This window comes from Anomaloglossus baeobatrachus, chromosome 6, assembly GCF_048569485.1.
Source record: "Anomaloglossus baeobatrachus isolate aAnoBae1 chromosome 6, aAnoBae1.hap1, whole genome shotgun sequence".
Classification (NCBI taxonomy): Eukaryota; Metazoa; Chordata; class Amphibia; order Anura; family Aromobatidae; genus Anomaloglossus; species Anomaloglossus baeobatrachus.
In genome coordinates, this window is record NC_134358.1 from 364,754,967 (window position 1) to 364,777,602 (window position 22,636).

The 22,636-nt window shown below is 49.2% G+C and overlaps 1 protein-coding gene across 1 annotated transcript in view; it reads left to right on the forward strand.

Annotated features, from left to right (window-relative positions):
* RAMP3 (receptor activity modifying protein 3) overlaps positions 1–22,636 on the forward strand; it is a 718,161-nt gene that overhangs the window by 172,907 nt on the left and 522,618 nt on the right. The gene's annotated exons all lie outside the window — the stretch shown is intronic.

Consider the following 22,636-nt stretch of genomic DNA (forward strand, 5'->3'; position numbering starts at 1 on the left):
TTTTGGGAAAGTGAAACAATCATTTATGAACCCAACTGCATACAGTGCTTTTCATGTTGCGTGGTTTTGCTGCATACTGGGGATCACACCAAATACAAGACTTAAAATGAAGCATAAGTCGTAATGGGAATTTCACTGTGCTACAATGCGGCCTAGCGGCGCTGTGCAACCACCGTCTGCCCCATCAAGTGCATCTGCGTGCTCTTCATCCTCTGTGACTGTGGGGACAGCAGTCACACATGCTTTTTCACACTGAACTTCCACCCCTTTACCCGTAAGTGGGAGTGTGATTGGCAGGTCGTCACTTGTTTTGTAAGTGCAAACAGAAGGTATTGTTGAGCTGTCAGACATCGAGAGAACCACCATTGGATGAAGGAAACATTATATCCACGCCTGCACCTTCGTCAAAGATTGGCTGGACTACCTGCAGTTAATAATTGTGTTCCAGAAATGTAAAGGAGTGTAGAATGCCCATGTGTTGCACCTTGCTTGGCAGCAATGGAACAATCACTTAGTATTCCAAACAATTTTAGGATGGCAGAAAAAGAGTCAGCTCTTTTGGCAAATTAAATAGCGTGGCAAAAGTGGGCAGGTGGGTACAGTGGCCGTGTTCTGTGGGTACCAGGACAGTAAAGGAAGCCTCACTTTCTATCCCTCCTAATGATGAAATGCAGCAAGGAATTCCATGAGTTTGCTATAAAAATAGCGTAGCAAAATGAGCAGGAGGGTGTAATGCAGAGGTGCTGGAAATTGCTTGCCACCAGTGGGGCACAAATGGAGTACAACAGCCACTTTTTGTATGCACTAACTTGCAGCATTTTTTGCTATTATTATAGCTAATTAAAAATGAGCAGGCGGGTGTAATGCAGAGGTGGTGGAAATTGCTTGCCACCAGTGGGGCAGAAATGGAGTACAACAGCCACTTTTTGTATGCCACTAACTTGCAGTATTTTTTGCTATTATTATAGCTAATTAAAAATGAGCAGGAGGGTGTAATGCAGAGCAGAGCTGCTGGAAATTGCTTGCCACCAGTGGGGCAGAAATGGAATACAACAGCCACTTTTTGGATGCCACTAACTTGCATAATTATTATTATAGCTAATTAAAAATGAGCAGGAGGGTGTAATGCAGAGGTGCTGGAAATTGCTTGCACCTGTGGGGCACAAATGGAGTACAACAGCCACTTTTTGGATGCCACTAACTTGCAGCATTTTTTGCTATTATTATAGCTAATTAAAAATGAGCAGGAGGGTGTAATGCAGAGGTGCTGGAAATTGCTTGCCACCAGTGGGACACTAATGAAGTCCAACAGCCACTTTTTGGATGCCACTAAATTTCCTCAGTGTTTGCTATTCTAATGGCTTAGTAACAATGAGCTTGAGGGTGCAATGCCGAGGTGTTGTAAATTGCTTGCACCAGTGGGACACTAATGAAGTCCAACAGCCACTTTTAGGATGCCACTAAGTTTCCTCAGTGTTTGCTATTCTAATGGCTTAGTAAAAATGAGCTTGAGGGTGCAATGCAGAGGTGCTGTAATTTACTTGGCACCAGTGTGACACTAATGAAGTCCAACAGCCACTTTTTGGATGCCACTAACTGGCAGCACGTTTTTCAATTAAAATGGCTTTGCAAAAATGTGCAGGAGGGGAGAATGCAGAGGTGGTGGGACTTGCTTTGCACAAGTGCCACAATAATGGAGGACAGCAGCCACTCTTTGGATGGCACTAACTGTCAGCACTCTGCAATTAAAATGGCTTTGCTAAAAAGGGCAGGAGGGTACAGTGGTTGGGTTGTGGGTCAGTGTAGAGGAAAGGTAGCCTCACTTTTTATCCCTCCTAATGGTGAAATGCAGAGAGGAAGTCCCTGAGCTTAGCTACACAGACGCTGTTATCTGTAGCTGTTAAAAACTGTTTCCACGGACCTGACTGTCACATATGGCTCTGAGCCAGCTGTAATTAGCCCTTAAAAGGGCTGAAAGAAACTTCTATCCCTATTCTGTATAGCGCTGTATGTAGAGCGTACACAGCAGGATCGCCGGCAGGATCTGCGTCTGCGGTGACTGTCACCCAGAAGCAGAAAGCATGAGAGAGGGGTGTTTAATACTGTGCCAAAAGATCACTGGAACAGATGTTTAGATTAATGTATCTTTATTTCATCCAGGTCTACGTGTTTCAGGAGCCACTGCCCCCTTCCTCAGGACCGTCAGGAAAGACAAACATCAAATCTGTCCTGGTGTACACTAGCATACAGATTTTATCTGTATGCTGGTGTCCACCAGGACAGATTTGATGTTTGTCTTTCCTGACGGTCCTGAGGAAGGGGGAAGTGGCTCCTGAAACGCGTAGACCTGGATGAAATTAAGATACATTAATCTAAACATCTGTTCCAGTGATCTTTTGGCGCAGTATTAAACACCCCTCTCTTATGCTCTCTGTTATCTGCCATTTCGGGTGGCTGCAGCCTTTGATCAGATTCTACATGCGACTACAGTTGTTGTGACTTTCACAACGATATCTGGTGAGTAGTTTCACCCTCCTCCCACCCCTTATATACTGGGGTAAGACCCTATATGCGCTTTTTTCCACAGATTTCTTGTCTACCTAGAAGCAGAAGGCAGATAATGGCGTCCAGACGGGCAGATGCCTGTTTTTATAATACAGGGACATGTGACATGGACATCCTATGACACATGCCCTTGCTTGTCTGGCAAAAAGTCCACTTAGCTGTGTGTGTGTCTGGGATTGGCTGACATGCTGGCCCGCCCCACTACACACGCGCTTAGGGAAGGAAGAAAAGAAAAAAAAAATGGCGATCGCTATTATCCCAGCAGCAGTGATCTGAACGCGCTGTTCCCGCACACTATACGCTGAAATTTCATAATAGTGTGAGTCACAGAGTGACTCACACTATTACAGCGAAAAGCCAGCTAGTAATTAGCTTGGCTTTTGGCTGATGGAACTGTTCTCGAACATAACTCGAGCTAACGAACTTTTAGCAAAAAGCTCGAGTTCTAGTTCAATCTAGAACACCCCCCAAAATCACTCGAACCGTGAACTGGAGAACCACGAATCACGAATCGCGCTCAACTCTAGTGCTCAGTTCAGCGTTGGGCAGTAGCAGCCAACATACTATGTGGGGCTGGCTACTGTACTTTTCCACCCTGCTCCCTCTTTTTCTGTGCTGCAGAGAAAGTGTGATAACCTTCTTTTCCTCCAAACTGCGCACATTACTCTGATTGCCTTTGCTCCATGTGGGGTCTAGGATCCCATCATTATCTTCCACCCACTCCTCACCCCTACCCTCCTTGCTAAGCATTACACTGAGAAGGACGCAGCAGTTGGCACCTGTGTTTCATCAGCCTCAGTGTTAAGGGTTGGCGGTTTAGAGGGAGGATGGTACATGCAATTCTAAGCACAACCCGGGGTCCACCGTGCTATTATTGGATTTAGCTGCTAAGAGCTCAGAGGGCTGGACAGACAACTATAGACTTCAGTATAATTTTGTTCAAATTAATAAGGCGCTAAATGGTCAGTGTTGTTTGCACACTAACTCAAGAAAACAGAAATGCAAATTCAGTAGAGCCACTTATGAGCGTCCCTGCGCAGTAGCCCCTGCTATAAATAATAAAGTTCAGTACAGCAGTGCACTTCACCAGTGCTGCTGCCTGATAAAGTGACAGTACGCTAAACCTGCACTGCTATACAAATAGAGGTTAGGCAGGCTAGAGATAGCAGTCGATTCCCCAGCACTATAACTGCTTATGTATATAGATGGAGGACCGCAGTAACCTGTATGATTAGCCGGCGCTTGTTACTAGCTAAGTGTTATTCAGTAGCGGGATAATAGAGAGAGCCCGCTAACATTACTAAGTAGAGGAGAGGTAAAGAGAATTGCCTAACATGGCAAGAGGCGCCGTCCCTATATAACCTAAGCACCACCCAGGCTCAGGTCATGTCCAATTAGCGGCCAATCTGAAGATGCTACGCCAAGCCACATTATCAGGACAGCTGACGTCCAATGGCCAATCTGAAAATGCCATGTCATGTGCATGCGTATTGGCCAAAGAGCCTGACTTAGAAAAAGACTCGGCCCGCGCATGCGCACTCGCCCGCTTTCCACACTTAGACTCTGGTGGCTGTATAGCCACCACTAAGACAACGGAGGATTGGGCCAAACACTGAAAACGGTGCAGAACCCGCAGAATGAGTCTCGGGCACCGGAGAGACAGGGGGCAGACATGTTCTGTGTTTTTCTGCTGACCATGTGCAATTCAACAGAAGAAGTGATTGGGCATCAGTGCACTCAATTCTTCCACTTCTGGAGCAGGGTCAGGTGGGTGTACCATGGAAGCCCAGCCAGTGGATAAATCAAAAAGCAGAAATGACTGCTGCATGACTTGGGGATCTGAATGCTTAGCTGATTTTCAAGGGGGTGAGGTGGAATACAGATGCCCATGGTCTGCAGGTTTCAAATCTATACTTTCAGCAGGTAATCGGGTGGAGGAGAATGTGAAGGAACTGGAGGCACTCTCAGCCATCCAATCAAAAACTGCCTCAACCTATTCTGGCTTTACCATTCATCCAGCGGTACGAAGGCCAATGAAATTACACAGACCGTCTTGTCACTTGCGTGCAGCAGAGGAAGCTGTTTCATTAGGACATGTAGAAGGCACAGATCCACCACATCCTCTCTCTGCAGCAAACACACCACCACATCCTTGTCTCCTGTTTGATGCTTCCCTTATTTTTTCCCCTAAAAAAACTTCCAGTAGAGAAGAGGCTGTGATTAGGGCATTATGCACCAGGCTGTTAGGGAAGACTGCACAAGGGTGTTAGGGTACTGTGCACCAAGCTGTTGGGGCAGTATGCAACAGGCTGTTACGGCACTGTGTACCAGACAGTTAGGGCATTCTGCACAAGGCTGTTAGGGCAGTGTGCACCAGGCTGTTAGGGCTCTATGCACCAGGCTATTAGGGTACTGTGCCCCAGGCTGATAGGGCACAGTTCATCAGGCTGTTAGGGCACTCTTCACCAGGCTGTTACAGCACTCTGCCCAAGGCTGTTAAGGCAGAGTACACCAGGCTATTACGGCAGTGTGCACCAGACTGTTAGGGTAGAGTGTACCAGGCTGTTCGGGCACTCTTTACCACATTATTACAGCACTGTGCACAAAGCTGTTAGGGCACTGTCCACCAGGCTGTTATAGCACTGCGCACCAGACTGTTAAGGCACTGTGTAAAAGGCTGGTAAGGTAGTGTTCACCAGGCTGTTAGGGAAGTGTGTACCAGGCTGTTAGGGCAGTGTGCATAAGGCTGTTAGGGCACTGTGGACCTGACTGTTAGGGCAGCATGCACCAGACTGCTAAGAGACTGAGCACCAGGTTCTTACGGCTCTGTGCACCAGGCTGTTAGGGCACTGTGCACCTGGCTGTTAGTTAAATGGACAATAAGCTTTTAGGGCACTGTGCATTACGCTGTTAGGCCACTGTGCACCAGGCTGTTAGGGCACTGTTTACCAGGATGTTAGGGCAGTGTGCATCAGGCTGCTTGGGCCGTGTGCACCAGGCTGTTATGGCACTGTGCAAAAGGCTTTTATGTCACTGTGGACCAGGCTGCTGGGGCAGTGTGCACCAGGCTGTTAGGGCAGTGTGCACCAGGCTTTAGTACACTGTGCACCAGGCTGTTAGGGCAATGTGCATCAGGCTGTTAGGCCACTATGCACCAGGCTGTGAGGCCACTGTGCACCAGGCTGTTAGGACAGTGTGCATCAGGCTGTGAGGCCACTGTGCACCAGGCTGTTTGGGCAGTGTGCACCAGGCTGCTAAGGGACTGAGCACCAGATTGTTACGGCTGTGTGTACCAGGCCATTATGGCACTGTGCACCAGGCTGTTAGGGCACTGTGCACCAGGCTATTAGGGCTGTTTGATCACTTTTTCATTATTTTCTTTTTTTTTGTAAGATTGGATGAACAAAAATCAATTTGGACAATGTTTTGTTAATAAATTAGGACTGGCATTGAGCATGTTAGATATAATTTATTATCTGTATGTTGAATGCACTGAAAATTCAGATTTTATTTTTAATACATTGTTTTTTGCAGCCAGAGATTTATTTTTCTTATACAAAATTTCAAATCATAAGCGTAAAAATAGATTTAGGACAGAATATGCTACTTACAGTCACCACTAGAGGGAGCTTGGGACTTTACCGTGTACAGCCCTATATTGAAGGCTGTGACAAGGCACTAAGGAATATGATCCCTTTATAGTGACAGCAGTCAGTATGAATGTTTTAAATCTATGACTATTTAGGAGATTTGGAGGTTTGTATTAGATAAATAAAGCTCTGACTTTAATGCCTCAGGAAGTGAATCAGCGCTGAATTCTGAACACACCTGTACAAAAAATGACAAAATAGTGTTCAATAGTGATGATTCATAAAGACCAAAAAATAGTGTGCAATGCTTTAGAATAAAATATCAAGTCATGTCTAGGACTTTTTCAGAAGTGAGATACTGATGTGAAGGGCAGATGACTAACTTTAGATGCACTAAAGACAGTTTTCATCTTTTGTGGTTATGTAAATTTTCTTTTGCTGAGTCTCTTTAAAGGGCACCTATCTGCTGATTCATATTAGCCAAGTCATGAGCAACATGAATGAGTCTGCCTGCACGATTGCAGCCAGGTGTATTTTTCTCTGCTTCAAATTTAGAGGATCCGACTATGAACCAAAGCCAGAGATTAGATTGGTCTGGCACTGCCCTGCGATGGCGTTTCCCAGTGCTGCTGTAGGTGATTAAAAGGTCTTGTTATGAACAACATGAATCTGCTAATAGGTCTCTTTAAAAGAATATTTGTGTCATGAAAACTGTATAAGGTTAATTGCCACAATGAGTTTTTGGGGAGTTTTTGACGCTGTGTAATTTGCAGTATTTTACAGTTGCAGCAAAGTGGATGGGATTTATTGAAATCTCATCCCCATTGGTGTGGTGTATGCTTCAAATCCTCAAAATGACAATTTCTCTTTTGAGTACGCTTTTCTGTGTGAATTTTCCGCATACAACTGCATCAAATGTGGAAAATACGCATGTGAAATATACATATTCAAAATGCACTAAAAACGTATGTAATCCTCACATGACTGTATCAATAAACGTTTGTCAAAGCAAAACACCTTTTTCTTTCCATTTTACCATGGGAGTGGTGCTGCAATTAAAGTATCCTGCCCCTAGTTTTAAATTCACCCTGCGACATCTTCATCTGTTATCAGCGTCTCTCCTGACGGTCTCAGGCAGTTGGTGAGCTTTCGTCTGCTCCAGTGTTTCATGAAGCAAGTCAGAGGTCCCATTTCTTTTCAAGTCTATAAAAGCCTTGTTCTCTCTCTCATAGACTTGCATTAAGAGCTTGTGATATAACTTTTGGCCAGTCAGACGTTACGGTCACAATATGGAGACATGGAACCCGAGCAATATCTATAACAAGTGAAGACGCCGGAGGTTGAGTATAAGAATAAGGGCAAGGATCTTAGATTAAAAGCACCACTCCAGCGATGAAAAAAACCAAAATGCTGTAGTGGTGTTCTGTACGCAGTGTATTAGTGGGTGTTTATTAGCAGTGTAAAGTAATCAGGGTGACATAGTCAGATACAGATCAAGGTTTTCTGGTACCTGGGGCAAATTCATTTTAGCATCCCATTTTACACACAGCTTAATCGGTTTAAGAAGTCATCATGTGACCACTCATGCAAGTTGCACACTTAAAAAATGTCCCTAATTCTCTAAATCTTCAGTGAAATACTACAGCCACCTGATTTATTAATTGTAGCAGGAAGAGAAGTTAGTCAGTACGTGACTGAACCAAATCTGGATAGTGAGCATATTGCGTCCTACAGTGCTTCATTTTATAATTAAAGTGGTTGTCCAGGTTGGTGTTGAAAGTCTGTAGCCACCCTATGTGATTCAAGAATTCTGAATCCTTGTCGCCCATGGACTACTTGCTGTCAGGATTTTCTCCTGCCCATGACAAGAATGGATGGCCATCTGACTGCAAGTAGGGAATTTGCATACTCCCCAGCTACATTCCGACTAGACATGCTGGGTTTCACTCAATATAAGTGAATTGAGCGAGGCAGTGCACGTCTAGTTAGTACATAACCGCATGTATGCAAATCTTACTGGAGGTTACATGACCTGGCATTTTCACCAATAGCACCAGAAATGCTGTGCATGCTATAAGGATTCAGAAGTCTGCAGTCACATAGATTGACTGTAGACTTTCATCACAAACTTGAACAACCCCTTTAATTTTCATAGCATAAATGCAGCTGTTGTACCCCTTAATTTCTCAGACAGCATAATACTTTATTAACAGGGCCATGTATGACATAATCTTGCAACTTGTGAATTGTTACATGTGTACAGGATCAGAACCATGGCCAGACCCACCATAAGTATAGAAATACATAATCAAAACCACTGGCAGTTCAGGAATACATTAAAAGAACAATCATCAGTATAGAAATACAACACCAGATCTACCATCTGTATATGAATACATCACGAAAACCACCATGAGTACTGCAATATTTCACCAGCACCACAATCAGTGCTTGAATACACCATGAGAACCAATATCAGTACATGACTACGTCACTAGAATCACAATCAGCACCAAGCTTAGTACAGCAAACAATTGTAATGTCATGTCAGCATCATATACAGTTGAGTTGCATGAACCTACAATACACAATATGTCCTTAACAATGTCAAGGAGATATTGGGATTTGTTATTACCAGCCATTATCAGACTGCAAACCATAAATGAACCAAAGCACTGATGAGATATAGTCACTATCACAAAAATAAATGTACATCTAGGTACTTTTTAGATAACAACTCCTCTGATTTAAGTCACTTTCTGTCTTTTCTTTTCAATCTTGTCTAGATGCCATAATGACTTTTCCCATCCACAGCTCCGTTCTGCAGACATATCCAATCTACACATCCTGGCAAGGTGCCCTTAAAAATAGGAGCATGAATATAACATTCCTGAATAACACCATTATTATTATTTATTTTTATAGTGCCATTTATTCCATAGTGCTTTACATGTGAAAGGGGTATACATAATAGGGACAAAGAGAGAGGGGAGCCAGCACGATCTGAAAATGGCATGCATCATATAAAAAGTGCAAATTCACAGATTTATTCCAACTGTACTGTAATATAAATGAGATTTTTAGCAAATAATTGATCAATTCTTTGAGCCACCCCTGCCAACGTCACGGCAAATCTCAATAGGGGGGTCCTACTCTATATTCTGTATTTCATGTGCCATGCGGCCTCCTAGATAAAGTTAAAAGCAGAACCATAATGGAGCACACATACCTGTAACCTGTATATATAACCGCTTCTATGTTGCAAAAGAGGCAATTGTGGATAGAGGCCAGCCCAGGTCCCAGCATGTGGAGCAAGCTCTACACATACCAGGACTATATCAGAACTGACCCTCCCAGTGCCAGACAGCAACCATTAATAAAGGCGGACCAGATCCAAGTATGGTGCTTAATCAACAATGCCTGTGGAAAGGGTGAGGCAACTGAATGTGTACAGCTACCAACAGGAGGAATATATTGCAAACCAAGATCAGGCGTGCATATGTGTCGCCCTGAGCAAGCCAGGGGACACAGGTCATCACACCACCACACCCTACATCCCAGTTAGGAACACCAAAGCTAACCAAAAATCCTTGTTGCCTTCCTCCAGAGGCTGATGATTCACACCAGGGGGTGGGCCAGGCGGTTGGCTCCGCCCACCGAGGAGTTCACAGCTCTGGAGGCGGGAAGAACCAGGCAGATTCGCCCAGGCAGGGCTCGAGTGCAGAAAGCTCAGGGGGGAGCTTGAGTGAGGAGCTAAGTGGAGGAGTAAACAAGTAGTGAAAGTAGAAAGAAGTAAGGTGGTAAAGGAGGAAAGCAAGAGTGGTGACAGAAAGAAAGCCTGAAGTAGTCCAGCTGTGTGCAGGACAGGTCAGCAAGGTCAGCAGCGACGGTGACTGTCTGGAGGGGGACCGTTTGGAAGTTCCTGGAAGGACCGCGGACGGGTAGTGGCCTGGCGGTCTGGAGCAGTGTTCCGAAGGACAGTCAGCACCAGGGCAGGGGCCTCTCGGACCCTGGCAAGGCTAGGAGTCGCCATAATTTGCCAAATCCGTCAGTGAAGGGGACGTAGATCCCCCAACAACCAAGTCCCGAGTGAAGGCAACAGCCCAACCAGAGTAGGAGAGACATCGCCACCGCCAAGGCACCAGTCTCTCAGGGCCAGCGCCTGCGGGCAAAGAGTAGAGCTCCCCCGGTCCAGCTTGAAGCCGGGGAGCGGGTTACCGGTGGGAACCCATCGCTACCAACACAGAAACAAAGGTGCAAGGAAAAGGGACATCACCGTCACCTACTGGGAGAGCAAGTGCAGCCGTCCGTGGGAACCGTCTTTCCAGCCGTGTGGTTTACCGAAAACTGTGTCGTCTCAGGCTGAGTGAGTACCACAGTGCCGCAAGGCACAGCGCTGCCCCCACGTCCCTGCGCCCACCAGGCCCTGCACCTCCCTCACCATCACCGGGCCCCGGGGTCACCAACCCCTACCCACGGAGGGGAAACACAACACCTGGCTGCTTCGCATCACCATCCCCGGGATCCCCATATTGAGCAGCGGTGGTGAAATCACCACAACCGTGGGTGGCGTCACGGACAATAGACTTTATCCCAACACCCAATCCCCTTTCACTCACGGGCGAGGAGCGCCGCTCGAGAACCCCCGGGATCCGGCCCACCGCTCGAGCCACCACTGAGCAGCAGCCGCCGGACCCGAGCAGAAGGGGTGAGCGTAGTGTGCTGACACCCTCCTCCCCGCCCGCGACAACTTGGCGTCATGAACAGGATCTTACCGCTCTGCCGTTTGGTAGAGGTGCGCCTTGTTACCGCCGGAGGTATCCGGCAGGAAAATTTCAGAAGCCGCCATCTTTGGCGCGAAAAGTTCCCGCTCGAGCGTCTTCTCGAGTAGCAGAGGCGCGAAGGCCAAAACCCTGCCCCGAGAGAGGAGGGGCCGGAAAGAGCTAAGGGGGACGGAAACAAGATGTCTGCGCCCGACGGAGCCGCTGGAGGAGCGGTGGTCGCAGCCGCAGCGGCACCCGCGGATGGGAATGGGCCTGCCCAGGTCCCGGCCGTACCGGCGGGAGGTGCCGCGGCCCCCGCGCTCGCTCAGGTCATGCCGTTCTCCTTGCCCTATGCGCCCGGAGCTGCCTGGCTACCGCAGTATGACGGGAAACCGGATGCCTTACAGGCCTTCCGGAAAAAGCTTAACCCGTTGCTAGAGCTGTACCCCCTGACTGATAAGCAACGTGCAGCGATAGTGCTAGGCCAGTTAACCGGTGCGGCTGAGCAGGAAGCGGAGACCTGGGCCGAGGGGGACCGGCTCTCTGTAGCCACCATCTTTGAGAAGCTACAGACTGCCTTCGAGACCCGGACTGAAGCTGAGCTGAGGATGCAGTTTTACCAGTGCCGACAACGGGCTGGGGATAGCATTCGGGACTATGCTTTACGTCTGCAAACCGCCCTCCGCACACTGAAGCGGGTGAACCCTATCAATGAGGCGGATAGCAACAAGATGTTGGTGGAGCAATTTGCGCAGGGGATGAGGTCTCCTGAGGATCGTAAACAACTCCGGCTGTGGGCCCTGGAACACCCTGATGTGGACTTTGCTGTGTTAAAGGAGCGGGCTATTAAAGCGATACAGCCCCCAGCTGCAGAAGTTCGGGAACCTGTCCCGTGGCCTGTTGAGACGGCCCCCGTTGCGGCGGCCTCTGCCCTACCAACCTCTCCAATACCTACAGCCCCAAGCAACACCGTGGAAGAACTGGCAGCCCAGGTCCGTCGCATGGACGGAGACCTCGCCAAGATCCTTGCTGCACTACAACCTCTGACTAGATCTCAGCCTCCAACCCAGATACAGCTCGCTGACAGCCCTGAGGATGTTCCCTGGATGCAGCGGAGAAGTGCCAATAACCCGCGGAGCAGACCTCCAATCTGCTACAAGTGCCGTAAGCCTGGTCACTACTTCCGACAGTGCCCGTTAAACGAGCAACCCCTGGGGCCCCGGGCCAATCCTCAGGAGTAGAACATCGTGGCCCCCCGGACTGGCGAGATCGATATATCGGGGCCCGACCCATCATCCCCGTGGCTGTTGACGGTATACCGGTGATGGCTCTCTTGGACACTGGATCACAGGTAACCACCATACCGTACACGTTGTATCAGCGGTATTGGGGAATGGACGAACTGGCACCCCCAGACACTAGTATAACACTGATTGCTGCCAATGGACTTCCATTGACCCAAGTGGGGTATAAACAAGTGGCTATGACTGTGGGGCAAGCTGAACTACAACATCAGGGTATGATTGTGATCATGATGAACCCAGTGATCATAACCCGAAGATAGTGCTAGGAACCAATGTGATGGAGCACTGTATGACTGATGTGTTGACCCTATTACAACAGTTGGCCGCCACAGCAGAAGGAAGCCGGCAGAGAGCTGTGCAGCGTGAGATCCGGGCTCTGATGTACCGCCAGCATGTAAGCTCAACAGGAGGGGAGATTGGGGGAGTGAGAGTAATGGATGTAGCTCCGTTGACTGTGCCCCCTAGAAGTGAGATGATGATTTGGTGTAGGGCAGCAGTAGGGCCACAGGGGCGTGATTACCCAGCCATGATGGAGCCCATACCCTCTGATCATTGGCCCACTGTAATGGCCGCCCGAGGGGTGGTGGATGTGAAGAAAGGGAGAGTGCCTGTGAGGGTGTTGAACTGTGGAGAGGAAGAAGTCAGGCTTCCCCGGTATGCCACCATTGCCAAGCTGCTCACCCTGGACCCTCACACTATCCATGAAGCCAGTCCATCCACACTCCCACCTACCACTAGCACTTCCCCACCCCAAGGGGAGACAAAGGAGTGGCACCAACAGCTACATGTAGGCACTGATGATACCCCTACACATCACAGGGCAGGGGTATACAGGGTGGTGCAGGAGTACGAACAGGTTTTCAGTAAGCACCCCCTAGACTTTGGGCAGATCAAGGGGGTCCAACACCACATCCCCACCGGTGAAAATCCCCCTATCAAAGAGAGGTATAGACCTATTCCCCCTGCACATTACCAGTGTGCCAAAGATATGTTGAGGAATATGAAGGAGGCACGGGTTATTCGGGACAGCTGTAGTCCCTGGGCCGCTCCGTTGGTACTGGTCAAGAAGAAGGATGGTACCATGCGGATGTGTGTGGACTACCGGAAGATCAATCAGATAACCCATAAAGATGCCTATCCATTACCTCGTATCGAAGAGTCTTTGGCTGCACTGAGAACTGCAAACTACTTCTCGACCCTTGATCTCACCAGCGGGTACTGGCAAGTGGCCGTGGCCCCAGAGGACCGGGAGAAGACCGCCTTCACCACCCCGATGGGGCTCTGCGAATTCAATAGCATGCCGTTTGGGCTGTGCAATGCCCCCGGAACCTTCCAACGGCTGATGGAGTGCTGTCTGGGACATCTAAACTCCGAGACCGTCCTGTTGTACTTGGATGATGTGATTGTTTATTCCCAGACGTATGAAGCCCATCTGGAGCACCTGGCCGAGGTGTTCGCGTCCCTTGCCAAGTACGGGATGAAATTGAAGCCCTCTAAGTGTCACCTGCTGAAACCCAGGGTGCAGTACCTAGGGCACGTGGTGAGTGCGGACGGTGTCGCCCCCGACCCTGAGAAGATTACTGCCATCCAGAGCTGGCCGAGACCAACTACAGTGAGGGAAGTAAGGCAGTTTCTGGGTCTGGTGGGGTACTACCGGCGCTTTATAAAGGGGTACACGAAGATGGCTGCCCCCATGCAGGACCTCCTCGTGGGACAGACCAAAGGTGGTAGACCCATTGGAGCCCCACTGTCGTGGGAAGACAAGCATGAGGAGTCCTTTTGCCAGTTGAAGGCGGCCCTGACCGGAGAAGAGGTCCTGGCGTACCCTGATTATGGGCGCCCGTTCATCCTTCACACAGACGCCAGTAACGTGGGACTAGGAGCGGTCCTATCCCAGGTCCAGGATGGAAAGGAGAAGGTGATTTCCTATGCTAGCCGAAAACTCTGGCAGACCGAAAGGAACCCTGAGAACTACAGCTCCTTCAAGCTCGAGCTATTGGCGTTGGTATGGGCTATCACGGAGCGGTTCCGCCACTACTTGGCGGCAGCAACCTTCACCGCGTTTACGGACAACAATCCGCTGACTCACCTGAACACGGCCAAGTTGGGCGCGCTGGAGCAGCGGTGGGTAGCCCGGCTAGCCAACTATGATTTCACCATAAAGTACCGAGCCGGTCGTGTCAACATAAATGCTGATGCACTCTCCCGAATGCCCCATTTGTCAGAAGAGGGGTGCGAGGATGACGACCTCGAGGAGATCGAGTTGCCTGCGTTTCACCAGCCGCCTACTGAGAGGGTACAAGTACATCAGCAACGGGTGGATCTGGACCCACGGCCCAGTCAAGAGTGGCAGGAAGCTCAGAACCAAGCGCCGGCTGTTCGCCTTGTCAAGACTCTGGTGGAACAAGGTGCTATGGGAATAGACCCTGCCCCTCCAGCCGAAGCCCAACACTTGTGGAAGGAACGGAAACGGCTTTACCTACACCAAGGGAGGCTGTACCGTGAGCTGATCAACCCGAAGACCCATGAGAAAATCAGCCAGTTGGTCGTTCCTCAAGCTGACGTGGCTACTGTCCTGCGGGCATACCATGATGGTGCTGGCCACTTCGGGTGGAAGAAGCTGGAGATGCTGTTGAGGGAGCGGTTCTATTGGAGTGGGATGCGTGAATCGGTGGAAGCCTGGTGCCGAGAATGTGGTCCTTGCACGCTGAGGAGAAAGGACGAGACTAGCCAGAGGGCACCGTTACATCCCATAGTCACCCATCAGCCGCTGGAGCTGGTCGCCCTAGACCATGTCAAGCTCACCCCTAGCCGAAGTGGGTACACCTACGCATTGACCATTGTAGACCACTACTCAAGATTTATGGTGGTAGTCCCCGTTAAGGACCTAACTGGTCGAACTGCTGCTCGAGCGTTCCAGGCTTATTTTTGCCGACCCCATGGGTACCCAGAAAAGGTGCTGACTGACCAAGGCCCGGCCTTTGAAGCAGAGGTGTTCCACGAATTCTGCCAGTTGTACGGCTGCAAGAAGATCCGGACCACTCCTTACCACGCCCAGACCAACGGCATGTGCGAGAAAATGAACCACTTGGTCCTGGGGCTCCTCAAGACGCTACCACTGGAAGAACGGAACCTGTGGCCGGAAAAGTTACCCGACTTGGTCGACATGTACAATAATATCCCGTCTAGCTCGACGAAGTGCACCCCAGCGTATCTGATGAGGGCTCGGCCTGGCCGCCTGCCGGTGGATCTGGAGATGGGGTTGGAGGCCCCAGAAGCATTCCCGTCGACGGCGGAGTGGGAAAGTCGGAGGAGAGCCCAATACCGGCAAATCCAGGAGTATGTGGAGAAAAACCTCAGTCGAAGTCGAGAACAGCAGGAGCACCGGTTCAATCAAAAGGCACCCGCGGGTCCTTTCCAGCCAGGAGATGTGGTGTTGAAACGGAAGAGGAAGGCCCACAAGCTGGATGATCAGTGGGAGCAAGTCCCTTACGTCATACAACCCACAGAATGGGGAGATGGGAAGGCCTACCAGATCAGCCGTGACCAAGGGGGCACCCTGGCCACAGTTTCCCGGGACCATCTAAAAAGGTGCCCACCAGCGTTGAAGGCAGAGGCTGAAGTACCGGTTCCTGCACCAGCAGAGAAGGCAGCAGAGGTAATCCACACTGTAATGGGTGACTTCCCAGCAAACTGGCCTACACAGAACGGCGCGGTGATTCTTCCAGTGATACTGTTCCCACAACCCGTGGATGAAGAAGTAGTGGAAGCGGTTAACCGTGAGCCAGAACCAGTGCCAGTGCCCAGGGATGAACCTGTACCCAGCTCCCCTATACCTCCGCCTGCTCTACACTATAGCAGGGAGGAGGAACCGATTGTTCCCTCTACCCCACAGTCTAGCACCACTGACACCGGGCCCCGAAGGTCCACCCGTCCCAACCTAGGTAGACCCCCACTTAGGTACAGGGAGACCGTTCTGTGAGTAAAAGGGGTCAGGGAATGTAAAGAGTGGTTGTTTGTTTGTTTGAAAGTTTAAAAAGTTCTACTAATGATGAAAATGATACCGAGTACCTGATCTGATTGTCTGTTTGATTAGCAACCGGCCGGAGCCGGCACCGTTGTCCCCGTGGGGACCGTTTAAAAAGTTTTGCATGGAGGACTATCCATGGACAAGCCCGTGAACTTGCAGGGCAACCACAAACGTTAAGTGGCTTGTAAATAAGTTGTTTGCCGTTACCGGTTCCGCAATGCCGCCTCCGGAGAGGCAGGTTGGAGGGAGGGCCCTCAGCAGAACAGGCTGGGGCCCAGCCACCAAAGGAACCGGTGGCTACCCTCTGGAGGGGAAGGACAGATCCCGCTCGGGTAATTTGTGCTGGACTGTGGGTCAAGGGGTGCTGCCTGGGCTTTAGGGGCAGCATCAGGGCCAGGTTGCTTGGGTGGGAGAGAGCGGAAACCGTAACCGTAAACCGTTTGCAACGTTTAAGAAATGTGCCTCCCATTATGGGAAGATTCATTAAAAATGTAAATATGTTATTTTACTCTGTTATCTTTTACAGAAAAATAAAACCGGTGTTGGACGGCAGCCCGCGAACGGTCTGCATTTTGCTAAGGGGGAATGTGTCGCCCTGAGCAAGCCAGGGGACACAGGTCATCACACCACCACACCCTACATCCCAGTTAGGAACACCAAAGCTAACCAAAAATCCTTGTTGCCTTCCTCCAGAGGCTGATGATTCACACCAGGGGGTGGGCCAGGCGGTTGGCTCCGCCCACCGAGGAGTTCACAGCTCTGGAGGCGGGAAGAACCAGGCAGATTAGCCCAGGCAGGGCTCGAGTGCAGAAAGCTCAGGGGGGAGCTTGAGTGAGGAGCTAAGTGGAGGAGTAAACAAGTAGTGAAAGTAGAAAGAAGTAAGGTGGTAAAGGAGGAAAGCAAGAGTGGTGACAGAAAGAAAGCCTGAAGTAGTCCAGCTGTGTGCAGGACAGGTCAGCAAGGTCAGCAGCGACGGTGACTGTCTGGAGGGGGACCGTTTGGAAGTTCCTGGAAGGACCGCGGACGGGTAGTGGCCCGGTGGTCTGGAGCAGTGTTCCGAAGGACAGTCAGCAGTAGGGCAGGGGCCTCTCGGACCCTGGCAAGGCTAGGAGTCGCCATAATTTGCCAAATCCGTCAGTGAAGGGGACGTAGATCCCCCAACAACCAACTCCCGAGTGAAGGCAACAGCCCAACCAGAGTAGGAGAGACATCGCCACTGCCAAGGCACCAGTCTCTCAGGGCCAGCGCCTGCGGGCAAAGAGTAGAGCTCCCCCGGTCCAGCTTGAAGCCGGGGAGCGGGTTACCGGTGGGAACCCATCGCTACCAACACAGAAACAAAGGTGCAAGGAAAAGGGACATCACCGTCACCTACTGGGAGAGCAAGTGCAGCCGTCCGTGGGAACCGTCTTTCCAGCCGTGTGGTTTACCGAAAACTGTGTCAACGTCTCAGGCTGAGTGAGTACCACAGTGCCGCAAGGCACAGCGCTGCCCCCACGTCCCTGCGCCCACCAGGCCCTGCACCTCCCTCACCATCACCGGGCCCCGGGGTCACCAACCCCTACCCACGGAGGGGCAACATAACACCTGACTGCTCCGCATCACCATCCCCGGGATCCCCATATTGAGCAGCGGTGGTGAAATCACCACAACCGTGGGTGGCGTCACGGACAATAGACTTTATCCCAACACCCAATCCCCTTTCACTCACGGGCGAGGAGCGCCGCTCGAGAACCCCCGGGATCCGGCCCACCGCTCGAGCCACCACTGAGCAGCAGCCGCCGGACCCGAGCAGAAGGGGTGAGCGTAGTGTGCTGACACCCTCCTCCCCGCCCGCGACACATAGCATGGTGGTGACCAGCCACCAGACATTTGTAGCATAACTACAACCAAACAGAGAGAGAGGGGAGCCAGCACGATCTGAAAATGGCATGCATCATATAAAAAGTGCAAATTCACAGATTTATTCCAACTGTACTGTAATATAAATGAGATTTTTAGCAAATAATTGATCAATTCTTTGAGCCACCCCTGCCAACGTCACGGCAAATCTCAATAGGGGGGTCCTACTCTATATTCTGTATTTCATGTGCCATGCGGCCTCCTAGATAAAGTTAAAAGCAGAACCATAATGGAGCACACATACCTGTAACCTGTATATATAACCGCTTCTATGTTGCAAAAGAGGCAATTGTGGATAGAGGCCAGCCCAGGTCCCAGCATGTGGAGCAAGCTCTACACATACCAGGACTATATCAGAACTGACCCTCCCAGTGCCAGACAGCGACCATTAATAAAGGCGGACCAGATCCAAGTATGGTGCTTAATCAACAATGCCTGTGGAAAGGGTGAGGCAACTGAATGTGTACAGCTACCAACAGGAGGAATATATTGCAAACCAAGATCAGGCGTGCATAGCATGGTGGTGACCAGCCACCAGACATTTGTAGCATAACTACAACCAAACAGAGAGAGGGGAGCCAGCACGATCTGAAAATGGCATGCATCATATAAAAAGTGCAAATTCACAGATTTATTCCAACTGTACTGTAATATAAATGAGATTTTTAGCAAATAATTGATCAATTCTTTGAGCCACCCCTGCCAACGTCACGGCAAATCTCAATAGGGGGGTCCTACTCTATATTCTGTATTTCATGTGCCATGCGGCCTCCTAGATAAAGTTAAAAGCAGAACCATAATGGAGCACACATACCTGTAACCTGTATATATACCTGTATATATAACCGCTTCTATGTTGCAAAAGAGGCAATTGTGGATAGAGGCCAGCCCAGGTCCCAGCATGTGGAGCAAGCTCTACACATACCAGGACTATATCAGAACTGACCCTCCCAGTGCCAGACAGCAACCATTAATAAAGGCGGACCAGATCCAAGTATGGTGCTTAATCAACAATGCCTGTGGAAAGGGTGAGGCAACTGAATGTGTACAGCTACCAACAGGAGGAATATATTGCAAACCAAGATCAGGCGTGCATAGCATGGGGGTGACCAGCCACCAGACATTTGTAGCATAACTACAACCAAACAGAGAGAGAGGGGAGCCAGAACGATCTGAAAATGGCATGCATCATATAAAAAGTGCAAATTCACAGATTTATTCCAACTGTACTGTAATATAAATGAGATTTTTAGCAAATAATTGATCAATTCTTTGAGCCACCCCTGCCAACGTCACGGCAAATCTCAATAGGGGGGTCCTACTCTATATTCTGTATTTCATGTGCCATGCGGCCTCCTAGATAAAGTTAAAAGCAGAACCATAATGGAGCACACATACCTGTAACCTGTATATATAACCGCTTCTATGTTGCAAAAGAGGCAATTGTGGATAGAGGCCAGCCCAGGTCCCAGCATGTGGAGCAAGCTCTACACATACCAGGACTATATCAGAACTGACCCTCCCAGTGCCAGACAGCAACCATTAATAAAGGCGGACCAGATCCAAGTATGGTGCTTAATCAACAATGCCTGTGGAAAGGGTGAGGCAACTGAATGTGTACAGCTACCAACAGGAGGAATATATTGCAAACCAAGATCAGGCGTGCATAGCATGGTGGTGACCAGCAACCAGACATTTGTAGCATAACTACAACCAAACAGAGAGAGGGGAGCCAGCACGATCTGAAAATGGCATGCATCATATAAAAAGTGCAAATTCACAGATTTATTCCAACTGTACTGTAATATAAATGAGATTTTTAGCAAATAATTGATCAATTCTTTGAGCCACCCCTGCCAACGTCACGGCAAATCTCAATGGGGGGGTCCTACTCTATATTCTATATTTCATGTGCCATGCGGCCTCCTAGATAAAGTTAAAAGCAGAACCATAATGGAGCACACATACCTGTAACCTGTATATATAACCGCTTCTATGTTGCAAAAGAGGCAATTGTGGATAGAGGCCAGCCCAGGTCCCAGCATGTGGAGCAAGCTCTACACATACCATTACTATATCAGAACTGACCCTCCCAGTGCCAGACAGCAACCATTAATAAAGGCGGACCAGATCCAAGTATGGTGCTTAATCAACAATGCCTGTGGAAAGGGTGAGGCAACTGAATGTGTACAGCTACCAACAGGAGGAATATATTGCAAACCAATCTCATTTTTTTATTATAGTACAGTTGGAATAAATCTGTGAATTTTCACTTTTTATATGATGCATGCCAATTTCAGATCGTGCTGGCTCCTTTTTTTCTCCATAATAGGGATAATAATCATAAACAATACAAAACACAGACTGGTACAGGAGGAGAGAGGTCCCTGCCCGTGAGGGCCCACAGTCTACAAGGGATGGGTGAGGATACAGTAGGTGAGGGTAGGGCCGGTCATGCGGCGCTGTATCAGACAGAGGGTTATGGCAGGTTGTAGGCTTGTCGGAAGAGGTGGGTCTTCAGGTTCCTTTTGAAGCTTGTCAAGGTAGGTGAGAGTCTGATATGTTGTGGCAGGGCGTTCCAGAGTATTGGGGAGGTACGCGAGAAATCTTGGATGCGATGGTGGGAAGAGGAGATGAGAGGGGAAAAGAGAAGGAGATCTTGTGAGGATCAAAGGTTACGTGCAGGTAAGTACCGGGAGACTAGGTCACAGATGTAGGGAGGTAACAGGTTGTGGATGGCTTTGTAGGTCATGGTTAGGGTTTTTAACTGGAGTCGTTGTGCAATGGAAAGCCAGTGAAGAGATTGGCAGAGAGGAGAGGTCGGGGAGTAGCGGGGGGATAGGTGGATTAGTCGGACAGCATAGGTTAGAATAGATTGTAGGGGTACGAGACTGTTAGAAGGGAGGCCACAGAGCAGGAGGTTGTAATAATCCAGGCAGGAGATAATAAGGGCATGCATTAGGGTTTTTGCAGCTTCTTGCGAACATCATCTGCCCTATGCTGTGCCCTTAAATAAATAATTGCCCCTCATTGTGCTTTCTGCAAAAAATATGACTCCCACACTGTCCCTCTTAAAGTACATGACTTCCATAATACCCTCTCCTTTAAATACTGGGTCCACTCTTCAGACTTCCAGTCACATTGTGTTCCCCTTCTACTGCCCAGTCTGTATAGTATGCACCAACTGCCTCCCTTTGCATACTATCCCCTCCATACTGTACTCTCCCACTGTCCACCCCATGATTCACCCTCTGTATGCTGCACCCCCCACATTAACCAGTCTCTAAATGGTGCCCTATACACTTTTCCCCATACTGTCTTCTCACACATTTCTCCCTTGTACTATCCCCTCAAACATTCCCTCCACCATCCCCATACTGTCTCCTAACACATTTTCCATCCCCTCCCCATACTGTCGTCTCACAGATTTTTCTATCCCCTCCCATTTGTCCCCTTACATGTTTCTCAACCCTCTCCCAATACTGTCTACTCACACATTTCCACCCTCCCCATACTGTCTCATCGCACATCCTCCCCCAAAACACATATTGTCTCTTCAAACATTCTCTCCCCTCCCCACACTGTTTCCTACTTCATCACCCTCCCACACCTCATATTATTTACCCACACATTGACCCCCATTCCACATACTGTTTATTCACAAAAATCCCCTCTGCTCCCCATATTGGTTCCTCATACATTTCCATAATGTTTTCTCATACATTTATCCACCGACCCACTCCTGATATTGTCTCCTCACACACTTCTCCCTCCCGGATCCCCAGACTGTTTTCTCACACATTCCCCCATGCTCCATTTCTCCTCTTAATTTTTCAACACGTTTCACTCACTCCCCATACAGTTTCTTTATACATGCTTCCCTGTTCTCCATACTATTTCATCATACGTTCCCCTATAATTTTTCATTGTTTTTTGTCACACATTCCCACACGCACTCCATACTGTTTCCTTATACGCCCCCCATCACTCATCATTTTTTTTCTTCAAACATTCCCCTCACTCCCCATAATGTTACTTCATACATTCCCATCACTCCTCAGACACTGTCTCCCCACACATTTGCTCCTCCTTATATTGTCTCCTCAAAGGCTTGTTTAACTTTGGCTTCTTCATCTTTATTGGAGAACTTACCATACAGACATTCACATGCTATGCGGTGCAGCAGAGTGACATCAGCAGTGAGATCAAATGACTTGATAACGCTGTTGACTTTGCCCTGACCCAAAAGTACCAGAGATTAGAGCTTAGATTGTAATCCCAATTCTGTTTTTTCAAACATTCACCCCCCTTTGCTCCCCATAGTGTATCCCTACAGATTCTCTGCCACCACTCACCATACTGTTATATCATACACTAGCTGTAGTACCCGGTGTTGCCCGGTATAGTAACTTTTTCTCTGTCTCTCTCCCAGTCTCTGTTTGCATGTCTCTCTATCTCTCTGTCTGTCTCTCTTTCCCAGTCTGC